Below are 19,022 nucleotides of genomic sequence, written 5' to 3'. Positions count from 1 at the left end.
GTGAAGTGTAGCACCAGCCAGTTATGCAAGCTCATTCACAGATGCAAAGAATGGTTGAGTTGGAAGGGACCTTAAAGATCTAGTGCAATCCCCCCTGCCATGGGCAGTGACACCTCCCATTAGATCACAGAATCACAGAATGGCCAAGGTTGGAAGGGACCTCTGAATACCACCAAGTCCTAGAGCACATTGCATAGGATGGCATCCGGGCGGTTTTTGAGTAGCTCCTGAGAAGGAGACTCCACAACCTCTCTGGGCACCCTGTTTCAGTGTTCTGTCACCTGCTCATCTGATCAAGATGCTCAAAGCCCTGTCCAACCTGACTCTGAACACTTTCAGTGCTGGAGCACCCACAACTTCTCAAGGCAACTTGTTTCAGTGCCTCACCACCCTCTGAGTTCTGACTCTTCTCTAAGGAAGAATTTCTTCCTTATACCCAACATAAATCCACCCTTTTTCAATTTAAAACTGCTGCCCCTTGTCCTGTCACTGCAAGCCCTGGTAAAAAGTTTTTTTCTCCATCTTTCTTTCAAGCTCCCTTTATATATTGAAAGGACACAATAAAGTCTCCCTGGAGCCCGCCACAAGATGCTGCTGTTTCTGAGCTAACCAGCCCTGGTTTTCAGCAGTATCACACTGTGTACTAAGGCTGGCTCACATGATCCTGCTGCTGTATCTCAGGAATTTTGCTCCATCTGCTTCTGTCCCAGAGTTAGCTCTTGGGTGTCTGTGCAGTGGCTGTAGATTTTTGCAGGATGGTATGGACATGACATATGAAGATCTTGCATACACCCGCTATTATCCAGAGCCAGGCTGAAGATGAAGCTACAGCCAGGCTGAGAAAAAATCTTGTCTTTTGCAAACAAGGGAGGAGACAACATGCATGTTGACTGACTGGCCCATCATTATTTCTATACTAATGTTGAGTTCTGCTGTGCCTTTTCTTTAAATAAGCTTTTTGTAATCAGAGACTGATTCAATGATTTTGTTCTCACCTTCTGTTACCCTTTAGTTCTTGTTCTCTATTCTCCTGTGGTGGTTTTATTCTTTGTAACTAAGTGAACTGCTCAGAAGGGTGGTGTGCAGAAAATCCTTATCCCCTTTTTATCACAAAACTATATTTCAAAACATTCACCAATTTCTTGCTACTGTAACAACAGAAATTTTCATTTTTACTGCCATACCATACTGCCATTTTTTCTTTTTTTTTTTCCAGTATCATTACAAAAATAAAGTCAAAATGCTTACTTTCTATGTAATCCAAACCCACCTGGAATTAGACCTCAGAATTAGTGTCTCAAACATATAACATATTTCAAAGCTCTGGCTTTTAGTGTTCTGCAATGTAAGTGACTTTGTGCTGTCATGTGTATTGGCTCTGTTTTAAAAACCTACACTTCCCCAGGACCAGGGCTCAAAATTAATATACAAAAGCATTACATTTGTATATTATTGTATTTATTATTTTCTTGCATGTATCTTCTGTAGAAATATGGTTTAAACATTGTAGCCAACTTATCTTCTGAGTTTCCCACCAAAATATCTCATCTGCTCCGTGGATCAGCAGTCCACAGGTTGTAACCAATGGTTTTATGTTTGTTTCTAGAGATTGGAAAGGATACAGTTCCTAAACAAAACCTCACTGCAGTTAATGAGATTCTTTCCGTTTCTGTAATATTTCTGGAGCAGCGTCATTACCAAGGCTTTAATGCTTAGATTTCCTCTTTACACAATATGCCAACATCAAATCTGCTGCAAATTAGTATAATTCTCGTGATTCCACATTGCCTACCAAGATTTAAAGCATTCCTTAAGATCACACTAACCATTGAATGTGTGACAATAGGGTGTCGGCAAATACCTCTGTTGATCAGGTTAAGTTTCCACACACTTGTGAGACCTACATTTTCCAAACATGTAAATCCTACATCTATCCTACATCTTTTAAAAATGTAAAAATCAAAGGAAATTACAGTTCAATAATAATAATAATAATAATAATAATAATAATAATAGTAGTAATAATAATAGTAATAATAATAGTAATAATAATAGTAGTAGTAGTAGTAAAATAGTTTATGCAACACTTTCTATGATACATTTCAACCTCATGAAGCAAGTTTTAGATAATTATCACTGGGCAGCTTTAGGAAATAAATCTAAATGGCAGCCCAGTTAGTACATTGTATTCCGAGTTGATCCTCATAACCATAACCTCTAAGCCATCAGAAGTTTTTGGTTTTAAACAGATAGCATTCCACTGATGCTTTACATGTGAATAAAAAAGAGCACCTCTAAATAAATAATCCTCCAGATCTTACATAATGGGAAATGGTAACATGGGAGATAGATGAGTGAGTAAAGATTTAAGACTGCATGGGACATGACAGAGACAAATATCCACATTGTGCAACATTTAAAAAAAAATAGTTTGCTGGTTATGTTAAATTTTACATAACAACAATTTTAAAAAATCAGTAAAAATCACAGGAACTTCTGTAACATCCCCATAAAAAGCTGAAAACAATCAATCTCCTATTCTCTATTTTTTAAATCAAAGTAAAGAAAATATTAGGATGCATAAAAACTGCTATGGAAAATAACTGCAAATACATTCTAATGTTGTTACATTTTGGTATGACATGCTCCCACTTAGAGTACTGTCTCACAAACTTTCTCTTTGGTTCCAAATTACGCTTTTTATAGCCCTTGACTGGGACTAAAGAGACTCAGGTGACCTGGTTTCCAAAACAAGTGAGACAGATCACTCTCCTCAAGTCTGAGATATGTTCACATATTCCTTCACTGTTTGGGGTTGGAAGGTCTCAGACTAAAGTTCATAGGTTATCCATTATATCATATCTTCAAATCTTAAAACTGTTCTATAAAATGTTCATCCCAGTACTGTTTCAAAACCTTTAGTTAAATACTGCCTTACATTAAGCTAAATCTTTACTCATTTCCTATCATCGTGGCCTGGAAAATACGTGCTGCAAATTGAGAGCATTTCTCAGTTACGAAGTAACAATGATAATGACAGCATTTACATCTGACAAGTCAAATCTCTCAGTCGGGAGTTCTCCATGTACCTTCTTGAAACGCCAGTGAAGGTCCTGTCTCCCAAGTGTTCCTAGAAACCCCAACTTCCCAGAAGAGAGGGTCCAGCCCCAGAGTGCCAAATGAACTGCCTCATCCAACCCAGGGAAGCAGACTTCACTTGTGCCTGTGAGCATCACAGGCGATAGCCAATTGAGCAGGGTATGAACTGGAAAATGGAAGAAGAGGCCTACAAGTGTCTCAAGACAAGCATATGTTTAAGGAAAGGTTGGACCTGGTGCTCAGGGACATGGTTTAGTGGGTGACGTTGGTAGCAGGGTGATGGTTGGACCAGATGATCTTGAAGGTCTTTTCCAACCTTAATGATTCTAACATTCTATATGCAGGACAACCCAGCCTCTGCCACTTCTGACATGCTGTGAACCAGATTAGCGTGCCTGATCCATAAGGGTGTGCTCCGTGCCTCGCACGGAGCCCTGTGCATTGCACCTTAGCCCCATGCTGGTCCTGTACTTTTGAACCAAGAGCATCAGGTCACCGTGTTGGGGTCAGGACAGCACCAGCCACCTTCTGTGTCCACATTCTGGGTTCAGCTGAGGCTGCTGTGGTAAGGGCTGTGTGTGCCTCTCTGCAGGTGGCCCTGGACAGCGCAACCACACCATCAGCAGTAGGGCAGGAACACACCCCACCCGGGCGGCAGCCGCCATTTCATGCAACGCTGTGCCCCACAGCCCAAGATGGCCCTCGCCTCCAAGCCCTCTGATTGGTGGGCAGGCAGCCGGTTGCTAAGCAGCCTCAGCCCAACTAGCAACCCAGGCCCAGGCCAAGCCTGCAGTGGCCAAGTGCAGGGGGAGCCATAGGCCCCAGAGAGTGGCCCCAGGAGGGGTCCCAAGTGGTGCCCCCACACCTTGCATCTAGCCCTAGCAAAGGTCCGGGAGATTCCTGCATGGTGCAGGGTCGGTAGGATATTTTCTAACACTTTAAAGTGCCACACGTGTGCGTGCCTTCCTAATGGGAATGGCAGCTCACCAACATTCTTTATGTGCACCTAGGTTTTCTGCACCAAAAACCCAGCTCTTCTCCCAGCAATGGGGTGTGAATTTTATTCCTGTTGACTCACAAGCTTGGAAAGTTTTCTACGCCCCAGGCAACACTCTCTCTTCACTTCAGTCATCTCAGGATGGGGCTTAGAGAAAACCCAACATTAAAAGCCCAGGTGGCAGGTAGAAAACAACACTGTATCAAGTGCAGAAATTAGGAGCAATTTGACTGACTCTCATTTCTATGGTTCTCTCCACATGTAGGTGGATGAGCAGAAATCCAGGCCATGATGTGAAGTCTTTGCTGTTCTTCCCCCCTATTAAAATTGCATTCTGTCAGCCCAAGCCCCCAGCTCTCTGGAGAAAGTCTCATTAATTTCATTATCAGAATACAAAGAAGTAGATAATCACAATGCAAAACTCATTAGCAAAAATTTAGGGGAAAAAAAATAAAAGAAGGAAAGGAACTAATTTAAGCAACATTTACTGTTCTCTCTACAACACGGTTCTTAGTCAATTTAAAATCAAGGGCAACTGAAGAAAATATTGCCAGTGGGAGAAGAGAAATTTGCTGCATGCAGTTACATTTGCCTGTGGCCTTCCAAAGCAGAACCTTTCCCTCGATGCACACTGCTTGCCTGGGCTTATCATTTGAATCCCCACGCGTGCTTGCACAAAGAATTGCCACAGACCTATATATAACCATTTAAAAATGCATGCCGGGGGGAGAGGAGGGGTTGGGTTTCCATTTCCTACGACATCTAATTGGAGCTGTGATCCTCGAGGTCAAATTCCTGCAGGTAGATCCAATAAAAGAGTTAACCCATGCAGATTAGGCACTGAATACCTGGCTTCTAAGTATCTGGCTCTTTCTGTGAAATTCAAAACCCCGAGGTAGGTGCTAAGCCTCCCCATTGAGGGCATGCAAAGTTAGACCTCTCAGAAGAGCCATCCAAGAAAGTGCATGTAAAGTGGGAGCCACTCGGAGCTGGAAATGCTAATTGCAGGAACGTGGCCGAATTCTTGTCCCCTCTCCAGGGCTGCGGCATCCGCCCGTGTCACAGCTCCAAATAGAGCCTGACCCTTCTCCCGCCAGCGGGCAGCCCTCATGAGGCTTCTGTTTTCTTTCTAAAACCCAGCCAGGATGTTCAAGCAGTGTCGGCATTCATGTCTGCATTATGCCCTGACACTGGCAGCACCCGCCCGAAACAAGGTGCAGGGCTCTTCTGTCACTGGTGGGACATCTCCAGCCTCCCTGTAAACGTGGAGAATGTGAATTGGATTTCTCTAACTTCCCCTGGAAATCCTAACCTGAGTGAATGCACTTTGCATTCAGTGAAAACAGGTGGACCTCGCATGGCCACCCTGCTATTATTTGAGTTTGCTACAAGCTTTCATTTGCTTCTTGCAAGCATCAGATACACCATCCTCTTTCTAGGAAAGATCCTAGAAAGATCCTGCTACCAATAACACAGGTTTCGCCCACTAGAACCAAAATGCACTCTCTCTGGATTTTGTCCTGTTGTATAAAGGAATAGTATTTATTGATGATTTGGGACAATCCACTCAAACACCCCGTGGCCTTTGTCAGTTGTCTCTTGCTAATTTTACGGTTTTATCTTACAGCCACAACAAACACACCTGTACAGTAACTGCCATGGCATTTACAAAGGAATATATTTTATGACACAAAACAGAGTTAAGTAAAAGCTAACCTGTCATAACCTCCAAGTTAAAAAGAAACACGCATTTAACAGTGAGGTTTGATGTTAAACATATGTCCTAAAAACATATCACTTCTTGAAAAAAATATTTCTTTTAGCAATGAAATTAATTTTGCCTAATATTGTCCCTGAATTTGGAATAAATAATAAAAGGACATAATGATCTTTTTGAAAAATATTAATTTCTTGTCTGTCAGAATTGAGGTCCACAGATATTAGTGGTAAAATACTGTTCTGAAATGTAACACTAGCACGTATCTATGATGACATCATGTTTCTGTTTTCTCCCTTTGCTTTGAGCACCTGTATCCAAATTCCCAATCGTAAAATCAGTTAAAGTTGGTATAATATAACAGGTAATTATATTTAGGCTCAGAAGGAAAATACTGAGATTCAGATTACATGGCAGAAAATAAGAACTCCCATTAGAACTGAATCATTCAAAATAAAAGCAATCTTTTTAAGTCTTAAAGCATGGAATTGCATTACTGAGAGACCTTTTCTGCATCTGAAAATACTACTTTAAGCATGTAAGCTTTGCTGCATTAGAAAAAAAAATCTGGAAAATGAATTATGATTTACACCCTGCAGCATTGCTATAAACAAGTAATTCAAGAAGCTCCACAGAAAACTCAAACACGTAATTCCAAAGTAAATTGCATGGAAATGGAATTTAGCAAAATATGTTCCCTGACATGTAGGGCACATACCTCCCAGCACTGCACCAGTTGCAAGTAAGGACTCTTACTTGTCAGACTTACAGTGCAACCTCAAGCTATTTAAAAAAAAAAAAAAAAAAGTGAAAGGAAGTGAAAGCCAGTGGCAGAACATGAAGAAGGAAGATGTCCTGGTTCAATTTGTAATAACAAATCTAAAAGGAAAATGCTAGCAAATTCCTGAAAATTTGAGAGCAGGCTAGAAAAGCAGACTGTTAGACAGCTGGGACACAGATGCAAGAAGCTTTTAGGCAGACCTGCCATCTAGAGAATGCTGCCTGCCACTGACATGTGGCACTACACTTGGAGAAAGAGGTGCTCTTTCCAGGAGGCAACTGTCTTTTATTTTTCTATAAAATGGCATAAATGTGAAAGCGTGTATTTACAAAACGTATTTACAAAAAATTGGGCAAATGAAGTGGTTACAACTAAAGGCCTCAGCATCTATTCTTGCATAAGAGAGCCACTATTTTAGATTGTTCAATCCTTATGCCATTATGAAAATTTTTCCAAGTACTCTTTTTCAAAGCAGCCTCCTGCAAATATTGTATCAGTTTAATGCTCTGCGCTATTCATATCTGCCAGCCTTTCCTTATCTGGAGGCCTCCTCTGACTTAAATGGAATGAAAGAAGAAAGCCAAGATATGCACAGGATGTCTCTATCTGAAAAAGTAGGAGCAGGTAGATAACTTTTATCACACATCCAGGCACTGAGCCAAATTTTCAGTGCATGTAAACAAGTATAACTTCACTGAAGCTGGTGGAGGCTTGCCAGTACAAAACTCAGTAAGAGCCTGTCTTTCTCCTCACTGCAGTACCAAGCTGGTATGCTGGGATAAAACTTGAATTCCTCAGGACAAAATAAATTAATGAAAATCAATGGTTGGGATGAATAAGGGTTTGAAAGAAAATCAGAACGTTGAAACTGTAAGCCCTCTCCTTTACCTTGATATAACATTTTTAATGAATACTGCCTTTACCCTTGGAAGTTTTAGTTAAGGTAACAGGTGATGTTCTGCATGCACGTGACTCTCTCTTATCAAAGCCATAATATTATCTCATGATGGATGAAGCTAAAGAATTGTTTCTTCAAACGTAGGGATAAATTTCTCAGGATGGCATGGCTCATTTATGTCAAATAAACTGAAATCAGCCTTGCACAGTTGTGACTCACTTCAGATAAGTGAGGACTGATCTTGTGTCAAAGTACTTTCACACTGCATCTTGTTTCCATAAACTGAAGGCACTTATGTGGCTGAAACATAAATATACCAAACACTCATATATGTTGGCAAGATTACTACAGAGAAAGTAGGTAGATATACAGTAATATAAAGAAAAAACCTGTTGCTTTGGTTTTATATAAGACCATGAGCATACAAGCTTAGAAACAAAGGTAAAAATCCATGCCAAAATTTTATATATAAAACATGAGTACCAGCATCTTTCAAACATTTGGGAGCTAAGTCCAGCATACTGTGAACCTCAGTAAGAAATTTCTAGTCAAGAATAAATGGTACGTATTACTTAATAATTGATCAGTAGTCGGGGTGGGAAAATTACTTATCAGGTTATATTATTACTTAATTCATGCAAAAATCATGCAGAAATAGAGTTTAAATTAAGAGAAAAGGTGTGTCTTTTGTTTTGTTTTGTCTGGTCAATTTAAACAGCACAGGAAAGTAAATGAGTAAATGTGTGATTTCTCTGTCTGAATGCACCTGTAAGAACTGCAGTACCTAAAATGAGATATATTTTATGGTAAGGTCTCAGTTTTCCCAGGGCCTAGCACACTGAAGATGCCTCATCTTGTAAATTAATACTTATAAACTGATGTCGCTATTGCAATTGTAATAACTTTACTTAAAATGGAGCAAAACAGTTGGAAAATGCAAACAAATTTGTAATGAGGTTATATTATTTTTTTCATTTACCACATACTTTCTGAGCAGTTCATTAGCTTCTCTTTCATCTATTTGATATGTGCCTGTTGAAGATGCAGAAATAGATGCCTAGCTCACTATGAAATCTCCCAATAAACTCCATTCTGGCACAGGGAAGTTTATATGAGCAAAATGAGCAAAGACCTCTTGTGTCTCTAGGTTTTGAACACGCACACCCCAAAACAAACAGTGTTGATTGAATCAGATTTACAATGCATACAAGAAGAGCCAGACTGCGTAAGTTTGAGAAATTCGTCCTGTTTACTAGCCCTGTCGCAGCAGGCTATTGCTATTATTTTCTGGTTAGCGCACAAGGTTTATGCCCCTGTGATAATTTGTAGAAATATAGTAATTAAATTTACACTTCCCCAGTCTCTCCCATGCAAAGCAATGATCAGATTCAGGAATTAAGCACTGAATCTTTCTCACTCTACCTCTGCTTCAGTTTATACATGATTTTTTTCTATTAACATTTTTCACAGGACAAATACTTCTCCACTGAATAAAGATTTATATTGCGGTTTCCTAGAATAATCCTCAAGAAGGAAAAGGTATTTCCTCCCTCACAAATCCCCTCACTCTATGCACACACTACAGCATGCTCTGAATAGGACGAAGAAAAATTAGTGAGGATACAATTACTTTACTAGAGAAAGACTGCTCTCCTCCCGCGCCAACAAGATATTATAGGTCAAGTCAAGTAAGGTCAAGTGAGTTCTTGTCATGTCCAGGAACCCTGATTTATTCTGTCAGCTGTTCACTGTCATGTAGCACGATGGGGTGAGTGTCAATACTGAGACATTGCAAAGCAACCGAACATGTTGATTTTAACAAGGGTGGCTCATGTTCACTTGAGTCCTGCTGGGTGATTATGGGTGTCATGGGGAGTGTGGGATGAACAGTATATTAGCACACATAATTTATGTACACGGCTTTCTTTGCCTTGAAGAATGCAGCCCTGCAATGGGGAAGTCCCTTGGGTTCTCCTGAGCCATGTTATCCCTTAATGGACAAGGAGATACAAAGGAAGCAAAAGCAGAGGAGCGAGTGCCTTAAAACCCACAGCTTGTCCTCTTTACAAGCTCTCTGCTTTTGTCTTTGCTTCCTGAACATTTCAATAAAATGCATTTGCTTTTGTAGAACTGACTTGGTTTTATAGGGTACCCACAAGTACAATATTTAAAATGTTTGCCAATGTAGATTTATTGCTGCAGTTTTTAGGTTTGGTAGACAGGCATCAGGGAAGGGCAGTACTTCTTATACATGCAGCACAAAATTCATTCTTGCGAAAGGCAAGTACTTGGTGTCATCTTCCGAGCACTAATTTAGAGTCCCCAGCAGAAGACTTGCAGTTGCAGAGCTTTCAGAAGTGACACATGTTCGCCAGGAGTCTAGGAAGAAGAGGTTGAAAACCACTGTTCTGGGTCAAGGTGCAGTTTTATCAATTTACACAGTAAATTGTAAACATTGTATTAGTAATACTAATAAATACAGTGAGGCAAGTACCATGCAGTAACACATTGTTTGCATTTTGTAACTGCAAACAGAAGGAAACAAACTGCATCAAGGGTCAATTGAATTTCATCTTAACTGGCTACACCCAGGATTTTAAATTACAAAAACTGATCTGAGTGAACACGCTCAAACAGTGCAGCATCATATAGCCCAGCACCTCTCAGTCTGAGCAGATGCTTTGAGAAACTGCTACCTGAGCACCAAGAAATGCCAGCCATAGCAAAGACAGACAGACTACAGCCTGGGACATCTGAGCACAGTTTTGACTTTGGGGGAAGTTCAGCACCCTACCCAAGGTCACACAGCAAGACAGAAATACAGCTGGGACCCAAAGCCTTGAGTTCCTGCCTGGTAGCTACCTGCCAGCACAGTGGGGTGTAACACTTTGTAGCTCCTATTGAACTATATTTCCAAGGGCCAACGTTTCCTTTGGGGGAAAAAAAAAAAAAAGGTATATGTGCAGAGTTGTAGTGCTGCTGTTATGCAAGCAAATTATGGCATCAGCCCTGCAACATTTTTTTCTTTACTTTTATTGGTAGATTTTTTATTTTTGGCAGTCCTTTTATTAGGGATTAGGCATATTTATTTATGCTGATCTTTTTCACTCCTTTTTTATAAATACACATTTTCTGTGGGCAGAATGCGAAGCGGAACAGTTGCTGAAAGGGACCTGATGACTGTCAGAACATCCTGCACTTTCCTTAGAGCACTACTTTTTGGTCGCCTCAGATTTTACAGGCATGCTGTTCAACAGCTCAGGAGTCAAGGGCCTCACTTTGACTGGCAGCTGCAGTCATTCATCAGATATAGAGTGGAAGGTACTACAGTTGTATCCAATGATTGTGTCACCATCCAAAACTTCAATATGCTAGTAAGTGCATTTGAGAACTAGATTATTTTGTATGCATACATTTTTGTTTATTAGCACATAAAATAAAAAAGTCATACAGGGTGTTTTTAACAAGTCTGGAGACACTATGGTGTAAGGTACCTGGAAACAAGGTTACCTGAAAGACGCATTACCATATACTGTAGGAAAAATCATGGCTCAGATGAATTCGGTGGCAAAGCTTCCACTGACATCTGTGTACACAACGTTTCTCATTTTGAATATGTTATTAAGCAGGGTTTAAATGAGAGAGGATTGGAGCAATCAACTTCTAGCTGTAATATACTACATTTTTGTCTAAATGATACTGATCCAGACCTGCCCAAAATCTAGCATGTTTCTGCAGAGTTTAGTGGCTTTTGAGCCAAACCCTTCAATGCCAAAGTCTGCATTTCTGCACGGTCTTCCCTGGGAGCTGTGGTGGAGCACAAGGCTAGGCTGACACTTTGATAAACACACTGAACGAGCATCTGCTCTGTGGAGTAAAGGGAAGGGAGGAAATGTCAAAATAACAGGAAACTGCTAAAAATTACTTTTCTTTACAGATTTTGATACTACTGGAGCCAAAGGAGCTGAATATAGCCAGGTAAACCAGACAGGACTTCAATGCCGTGCTACATTTCTTGCTCTGCACACGTTTCCAGTGGTTTCTCTTCTTCACAGAACTCAATTTCATTTTGAATTTCAGGTTCAGGAAAGAATTTTTGAGGCTTCCATTTCCATTCAGCTCCTGAAATATCCCACAACTCATTTCTGTTGGATATCAAAACCATTCAATAACATTCAATACAAAACAATAACTTTTCCTGAAGCAAATCAAAAGGCTGGGTCCTTCTCTAGAAGGACTCTCTAGAATGGTGTCTAGACAAAAAAGCTGACTGCCATTCTCCTTTTTGGTGATTAATATTTAAAGTCCTTCTCCATGGAAATTCAGGTTTCCAGACCTGTTTTAATTGGTTAGGGCTGCAAACAGCAAAACACTCAGGCATATGCATAACTTTAAGCAACTGAGTAATCCCAGCACTTTGGGCTGCACTGCTGAAGGGAGTGGGAGTCTTGCCATTGAATTTTATAGGAGCATTATCGGACCGTAAGTGCTTTGCTGGTTCAAGGCCAATATTTTCTCAGACTTCAGAGGAAGCCAGATTGGGCCCGATCGCTACACAGCCTCTCCTAGAAAGACCAAAATAAAAACAAATGATACTAAGCAACAGGAATGCACATAGCATAGAGGAAAGTATCACTGAACACGAGACAAGCCGAGCAAGCATTACTCATTGAAATACTGGTGTATGAGAGAATGGTAGCAGGTTGTTTTCTTCAGAGTATTGTTCATGCAGAGTTTTACAGACAGACAGTTTGTCCAAATAGCAAACAAGTCAGCATCTGTCTAAGATCCAGACAGACAAATAAACCTGCTGCAGAGCCAGAGCTGCAACATTTCTCCAGCAGAAGGTTATGCTACGGGCTACAGCATGCACTAACCAAGCATTTCTCAAACCTATAGCAACAGTGAGCAGGATCAGCCCCAGATGCAGGCAGAGCAGACACCTGGGACAGCAGACTTCCAGCAGTAGCAGAATGACCATGGATCCATAATACACGTCCATTTTACTAGTTACACTAGCTCTGTACAAACTGTTTGGTGGTATGGCCTTCCCCTCACATTAGAAAATACTCTCCACTTCAGGAATTATGAAAACACCTATTTTGTATAACCCATGAAACTACATATGTACTCAAGGATTGATATGTTCTATGAATGACTTGCTACAGGTTTTCATGTAGGATCTGCCATGAGGAGACACGACCATGGCCAGCGATCAGCATAGCTCTTTTAAATGGGCTGAATCCTGCAAGAACACAGCCTCTCATCTCTGAGACTGTTGACTGATACACTTGGACTTTAATTTAGGAATAAACCAGTTTCTTTCTATGTTTTTTTTTTCCATAAAATATTTTTATTTGTTTTTCTTGGTGTGGCTGCTTTAGATAATATCTCTTTAGGTTAAAAATAGCAGGTAAACACTTCAGGTCTGATTCTACAACTCTGTTAAGAGTAATCCAGTTACACGCATTGCTACTCCCATTGAAGTCAGTATGATTATTTTCCTGGGTAAGATTTATCCCTGCAAAGCCACAAAATACAGACAAAAGGTTTTCTGCTATATTTGCTTCAGTGGGACAGCCCATGCTGGGAGAACATTTATTTACTCCTCTCATCCTGTTCAACCACACAATTAGCCTACTCTTTCAGGCATGGGTATCTTTTTTATGAAATATGAATCAACTACTAAATGTCCTATTGTTTCAAGCCAATTAAAATCAGTGCTCTACAGAGCACATGAACAACTCAACCCCATGAAAGGCACATACCTTGAATTGCTAACCAGCTCTGGATAGATCAGAGAATACATTTTAAATGACGATGTCACATGCAGCTTGTGAGCGAGTAAGAAACTATGCCACTATGATGTCTGGAAATAAGCGCTACTGTTTTCCCTAGACACTTCGTGACCTTGTGTGTTGATCTCAGTCCATTTTCCAGGACTGTAAATAAGAGCACTTGGAAAAACTTTTCTGTTCACACATTTGTAGTTACGAGGGAGAAGTCCTGAATGGAAGCATGGCATCCATCAGGCAAGCACAGCAGGTGGCACAGGACAGACTGCATTAAGCAGATCCTACAACTGGGACTTCTACAGCATTTTATTATGGCAACAACTGAATATATATTTATCAAACAACATTAAATAGAAAAATATTGTTCCAATGCACATTCGTGAGCTGGCAAGTATCCAGTCAGCAGTTTTACTGTGGATGCCACAGGGAAGTCACTTGTTGGGATCACAAAACTGCTGACAATCTACAGCTATCTTACAGCTTTATCTTACAGCTATCTTAGTTACCTGGAATCACTTCCCTGACCCAGTAAGGAACTTCATCTATATACCTATATACTCCCAGAGGAACTCAGATGTGGTAGAAAGATATTCAGGCTGGTTAAGCTGAACTGTTTATCAATAGTGTTGTAAATACATTATAAAGGTGACTTTTTACCCCCTTTTTTCAGTTTCACGAGTGGTTCTGCCTTCTCTGTTAATTTATACCTGCATTGTTCTGTTCAGGGCTATCCATGCTGAATGACTAAGAACCAAGATAGATTACAAAGTAATTTATATCAATTACAGGTTTTTGTTGTTGTTTTGTTGTTGTTGTTGTTTTTCATATTGTCCCTACTAGTGCAATAGAAAAAACACAGATCAGTGTCTGGATGCTGATGACCTGAACTACAGCTCTAATCCTGGAGGCAGAAAAGAGCCCTCAGGAAACCGCAGCCACACTATCATTCCCACATAAAGAAAGAACCCCAACATGAAAACAACATTTACTGGATAGCATATGTGCTAAACATGCTGCCAAAATGAGGAAGCACTAAGTCCTCTACACCTGTACCTATCAAAAACACTAATGTAATTATAGTGAGTGCATTCACAGTTTTAAAGAAAAACTTCCATCATCGCAACCATTTCTTGGCATCACCTTTATTACTTTCAGACACACAGAAAAGAAGAAAAAAATAGAAGCAGAAAGGAGTAAATGGGAGACAGCCGTGATTGTTGGCAAAGCTTCTGCTGTTTCCTTCCTGTGATCTTTATAGATTACATCACCTGCACATTGCTCTGTGTGATCACCTACAACTCCTTATCTGCACTTTCAAGACCAGTCACTACCTACCCCAGCTTGCTTTGCATCTTCCATCCCATACCAAGAGATCGAATGAAACAAAGGAAATGGGCCCTTTCTACCAACCCTCTTTCAGACTGCCATAATTCAGTCAAATTTCTAAACAAGTACCTTCTCCTGCCACCCACTTTGTTGGTCCTCACTCTCAAGAGGAGCTTTCTGCAAGAAATCACAAAGCTGCCTCACTGTCCTCCTTCAAGTATCTCCTTAAAATTTATGTTTTGGTGATGTCCACCGAGAGCTGACAACGGCAAATCATTGAGGCAGTGATTTGGTTCCCTCTTCCCTGTCCTCATATAGCAAAAATATCATTTGATTTGATATTAAGAGTACTGTTTTTTCTCACCAAGAAATAAGAAATTTTCAATGTCTTCACCAGAAATTACTCACCACCGGAAGCTGAAGAAAAGAATCTTTGCCAGGAGGAAAATGAGAAAGTGGAAAGATAAGCCAGAGAAAAGGCTAAAAATAATATAAAATGAGTTGTAAAGAGAGAGAGTTTAAAATGATCCTTACATACTGCAGACCAAGGATGTCTTTTCTGTAAAGATCTTCCTCTTATTTTAATTAAATTCCTTACTAGCTTGAAACAGGTACCAGCCTTGCAGCACAGCATTCAAAGATGGCTGAGAATTTTGAGACAGAAAAATTGCACTGAAGAAAATGCAGAAGTTCAAGTAGCAGTCTAAATAAAACTGGTTTTGCTCTGAAATTCCAGCCTGATACGTTTAAATTTTTATCATCCTGTGGCATTACTAACACTTCAGAAATGTGGCATTTTAGCCCATACTCAGTAACAGGGCAGGAAGGAGGAGACTGCCAGTAACAACACTGAAGTAAGAACATGTCTTTTCTCAAATCATCCAATGTTTGGAGTTCACGTAGGACCTCCAGCCAAAGTCACTTCTGATACTGAGACCTTGTCCATCAATGCCATTAGGTTTCTCCCTTCTCATTTAGAAAGGGAGACCGATAGTCATTTTTAATCCCCACCAAAGATATGTTTTCCTATACAGTCTTTTGAGCTGCCAAACCATGAGCCAGACCTTTCTATAGCAACAAAGCACAGTAGGAGTCATCCCTTCTGGAAGCTTGGAAGGGCAGGAAGAGAGATATGCCAGGGTATCTCTATTTATACCTTTAAAGCCTATGAGGAGACTGGCGGGGCATGAGGACCGTGGCCAGCTAGGAATTCCTTGCAGTGCTGGTATTGCTAGCTACTCTGAACCTAGATATCTGTGCCCAAGCTAACTACTACTCAGTGGAAATTACAATTACAACTTGTGCTATGCAAGCTTTTCTAGACAAATATAAGAAAGATATACTGGAAGCTAAGGGATCCTTGTTGTTGTTGTTGTTAATACATACAGACATATTTTTAATGACTTGCTTAAGCCACACAAAATAATCAAGTAATTGTGAGATTTAAAAAAAAATAAAATAAAATAAAAAAAAAAAAAAACGATAATAAAGGGTTCCATCCTGGAACTACTGGAAACCATGGAAGGGTCTACCAAGTCTGCCCACAGACATGGGCAGTTAGAGGAGGGGCAGCAGAGTGAAATAAAATTGCTTATTTAATATTAACAGAACCAATTTACTATACAAGGAAAAATGTTTATTTGATCAAGATCTATCACATTTGATAAGCGTTTCTTGGTACACCAAGTTTTTCCAAAATGAGTCAAATACTAGCATGCAATGTTAATAATGCACATAAATAAATTAATTAAAAAATAAAAAGTAAAGATTTGTTTCTGAAAGCTAAGAGAGGAAGGGAAAAAAAAAAAAAAGGCCTTTCTAAGAGGTAACCTGTTTAAAGTATAGATCAGCATACAATAAAATAAAAACATATTTAATGACCAAGCAAATCTGCTTGCAATTTATTGAGATAAAACAGAATTTGCTTCTACACATTCCAAAATAAGAATGTCTGTTAGGTAAGTCACAAGAAACTCATTTTAAACTCTATTTTTAGAACACTTCTTAATAGTTCCCATGGAAAAAAAACATCCTTTCAGTACAGATTCTGAGAAACTTTAAGCAGATTATTTAATTTCTGTTTCTCTTTTCAGCCAAGCTGGTTTTATTTTTCATTTTTAAGACTGTTTTATTATTATTTTTTTACCTGAAAGGGTCATATCTGTCTCTAGTGTAAAAATCAGTATACATCAAGATTGAACTTGCTCTCTTCAGCCCTCATCAGATAAAGTTTTGCAGCTTTGACTGTCACAATGCCCTCATTGATCAATTTCAATGGTTTAAATTGTTGCACAAACCCAGAGACTTTTCCTCATTTTAACTGTCTCATTAGACACTATTACCTGGTACAGGATTGTCCATTCTTTTTCTTCCTTCTTTAGTTTTCAAAGATTCATAGAAGGGTTCAGGTTGGATGGGACCTTAAAAATCACCTGGTCCCAGCCCCCCGCCATGGGCAGGGACACCTCCCACCAGACCAGGTTGCCCAAAGCCCCATCCAGCCTGGCCTTGAGCACTACCAGGGATGGGGCAGCCACAGCTTCTCTGGGCAACCTGTGCCAGTGCCTCACCACCCTCACAGTGAAGAATTTCCTCCTAACCTCTAATCTCCATCTCCCTTGTTTTAGTTTAAAACCATTCCCCCTTGTCCTGTCATTATTTGCTCAAGCAAAAAGTTGTCCTCCATCATTTTTACAAGCACACTTTAAGTACTGAAAAGCTGCATTGAGGTCTCCCCAGAGCCTTCACTTCTGCAGGCTGAACATCCCCAGCTCTCTCAGCCTTTATTCATAGGAGAGGTACTCTAGCCCTCTGATCAACTTCGTGGCCCTCCTCTGGACCTGCTCTAACAGCCCCACATCCTTCTTGTGCTGGGGGCCCTGGCCCTGGGTGCAGCACTCCAGGTGGGGCCTCACAAGGGCAGAGCAGAGGGGCACAATCCCCTCCCTCCACCTGCTGCCCACCCCTCTGTTGGTGCAGCCCAGGACGCAGTTGGCCTTCTGGGCTGCAGGCACACACTGCTGGCTCATGTCGAGCTTTTTGTCCACCAGAGCCCCTAAGTTCTTCTCTGCAGGGCTGCTCTCAGTGGGTTCTTCTGCCAGTCTGTGCTCATGTCTGGGATTGCCCAGACCCAGGTGCAGCACCTTGCACTTGGACTTGTTGAACCTCATTAGTTTCATGTGGGCCCATTTCTCAAGCTTGTCAGGGTTCCTCTGGATGGCATCCATTCCTTCTGTTGTATCAACTGCACCACTCAGCTTGGTGTCATCTGCTGAGGGTGCTCTTGATCCAATTGCCTATGTCATTGAAAAAGACATTAAACAGTACTGGTCCCAATTGGACCCCTAAGGGACACCACTTGTCACCAGCCTCTTCCTCGACGTAGAGCCACTGACCTGGTACCACTCTCTGGGTGCAGCCTTCAAGCCCATTCCTTATCCACCAAATGGTCCACCCTTCAAATCCATTTCAGTCCAATTTAGAGATTGGGATCTTGTGTGAGACCATGTCAAAGATTTTACAGAAGTCCAGTTAGATGACATTGGTCAGTCTTCCCTTGTCCATTGATGCAGTCACTCCATCATAGAAGACCACCAGATTGGTCAGGCATGATTTTAGTTTGGAGAAGAGGAGGCTCAGGGGAGACCTCTCTATAACTATCTGAAAGGAAGTTGTGGGGAGCTGAGGGTTGGCCTCTTCTTGCAGATAATCAGCGATAGAACAAGAGGGAATGGCCTCAAATTGTGCCAGGGGAGGTTCAGAATGGAAATTAGGAGACATTTCTTCTCAGAAAGAGCAGTGAGGCATTGGAACGGGTTGCCCAGGGTTGTGGTGGAGTCACTGTCCCTGGGGGTGTTCAAGGAAAGGTTGGACCTTATGCTTAGGGACATGGTCTATTGAGTTATATTGGTGGTAAGGGTATGGTTGGACTAGATGATCTTGAAGGTCTTTTCCAACCCAGATGATTCTATGATTTGCCCTCGGTGAAGCCATGCTGACTGTCTTGGATCACCTCCTTCTCGTGCATGTGCCTTGACATTGCTTCCAGGAGAATCTGTTCCATGATCATCCCAGGCACAGAGATGCTCGTCACTTACTCTGGGAGGGACTTTGCTCCCCCAGCCATCACCTACATGTCCAGGGAAACAAGAGACATGGGAAGCCTGACTAGCAGCGTAGGCCAAGGCAAAGAAGTTAAGCACCTCAGCCTTCTCCACGTCTGTCATTACTGGTCCTCCCTTCTCATTTATGAGAAGGGGGCACGCTTTCTTTGGCCTTTGTTTTCTGGCCTCTGTACCTACAGAATCCCTCCTTGTTATTCTTTGCATCCCTTGCCAAGCTCAGTTCCATCTGTGCCCTGGCTTTCCTGATCCCATCCCTGAACAACCAGACAGCATCCCTGTACTCTT

The 19,022-nt window shown here is 41.0% G+C and overlaps 1 long non-coding RNA gene across 1 annotated transcript in view; it reads right to left on the bottom strand.

Moving 5' to 3' along the window:
- LOC118256667 (uncharacterized) overlaps window positions 1–15,341 on the bottom strand; it is a 45,789-nt gene extending 30,448 nt beyond the window's left edge. Inside the window, exon 1 of the long non-coding RNA XR_004781279.2 lies at window positions 15,148–15,341. This is a non-coding gene — a long non-coding RNA (uncharacterized LOC118256667). The remainder of the gene's footprint in view (window positions 1–15,147) is intronic.
- Window positions 15,342–19,022: the final 3,681 nt, after the last annotated feature.

Source organism: Cygnus atratus, chromosome Z (genome assembly GCF_013377495.2).
Source record: "Cygnus atratus isolate AKBS03 ecotype Queensland, Australia chromosome Z, CAtr_DNAZoo_HiC_assembly, whole genome shotgun sequence".
Lineage (NCBI taxonomy): Eukaryota > Metazoa > Chordata > Aves > Anseriformes > Anatidae > Cygnus > Cygnus atratus.
Note: the sequence above shows the minus strand (reverse complement) of the source record. Positions and strands in the feature narration are given on the sequence as shown.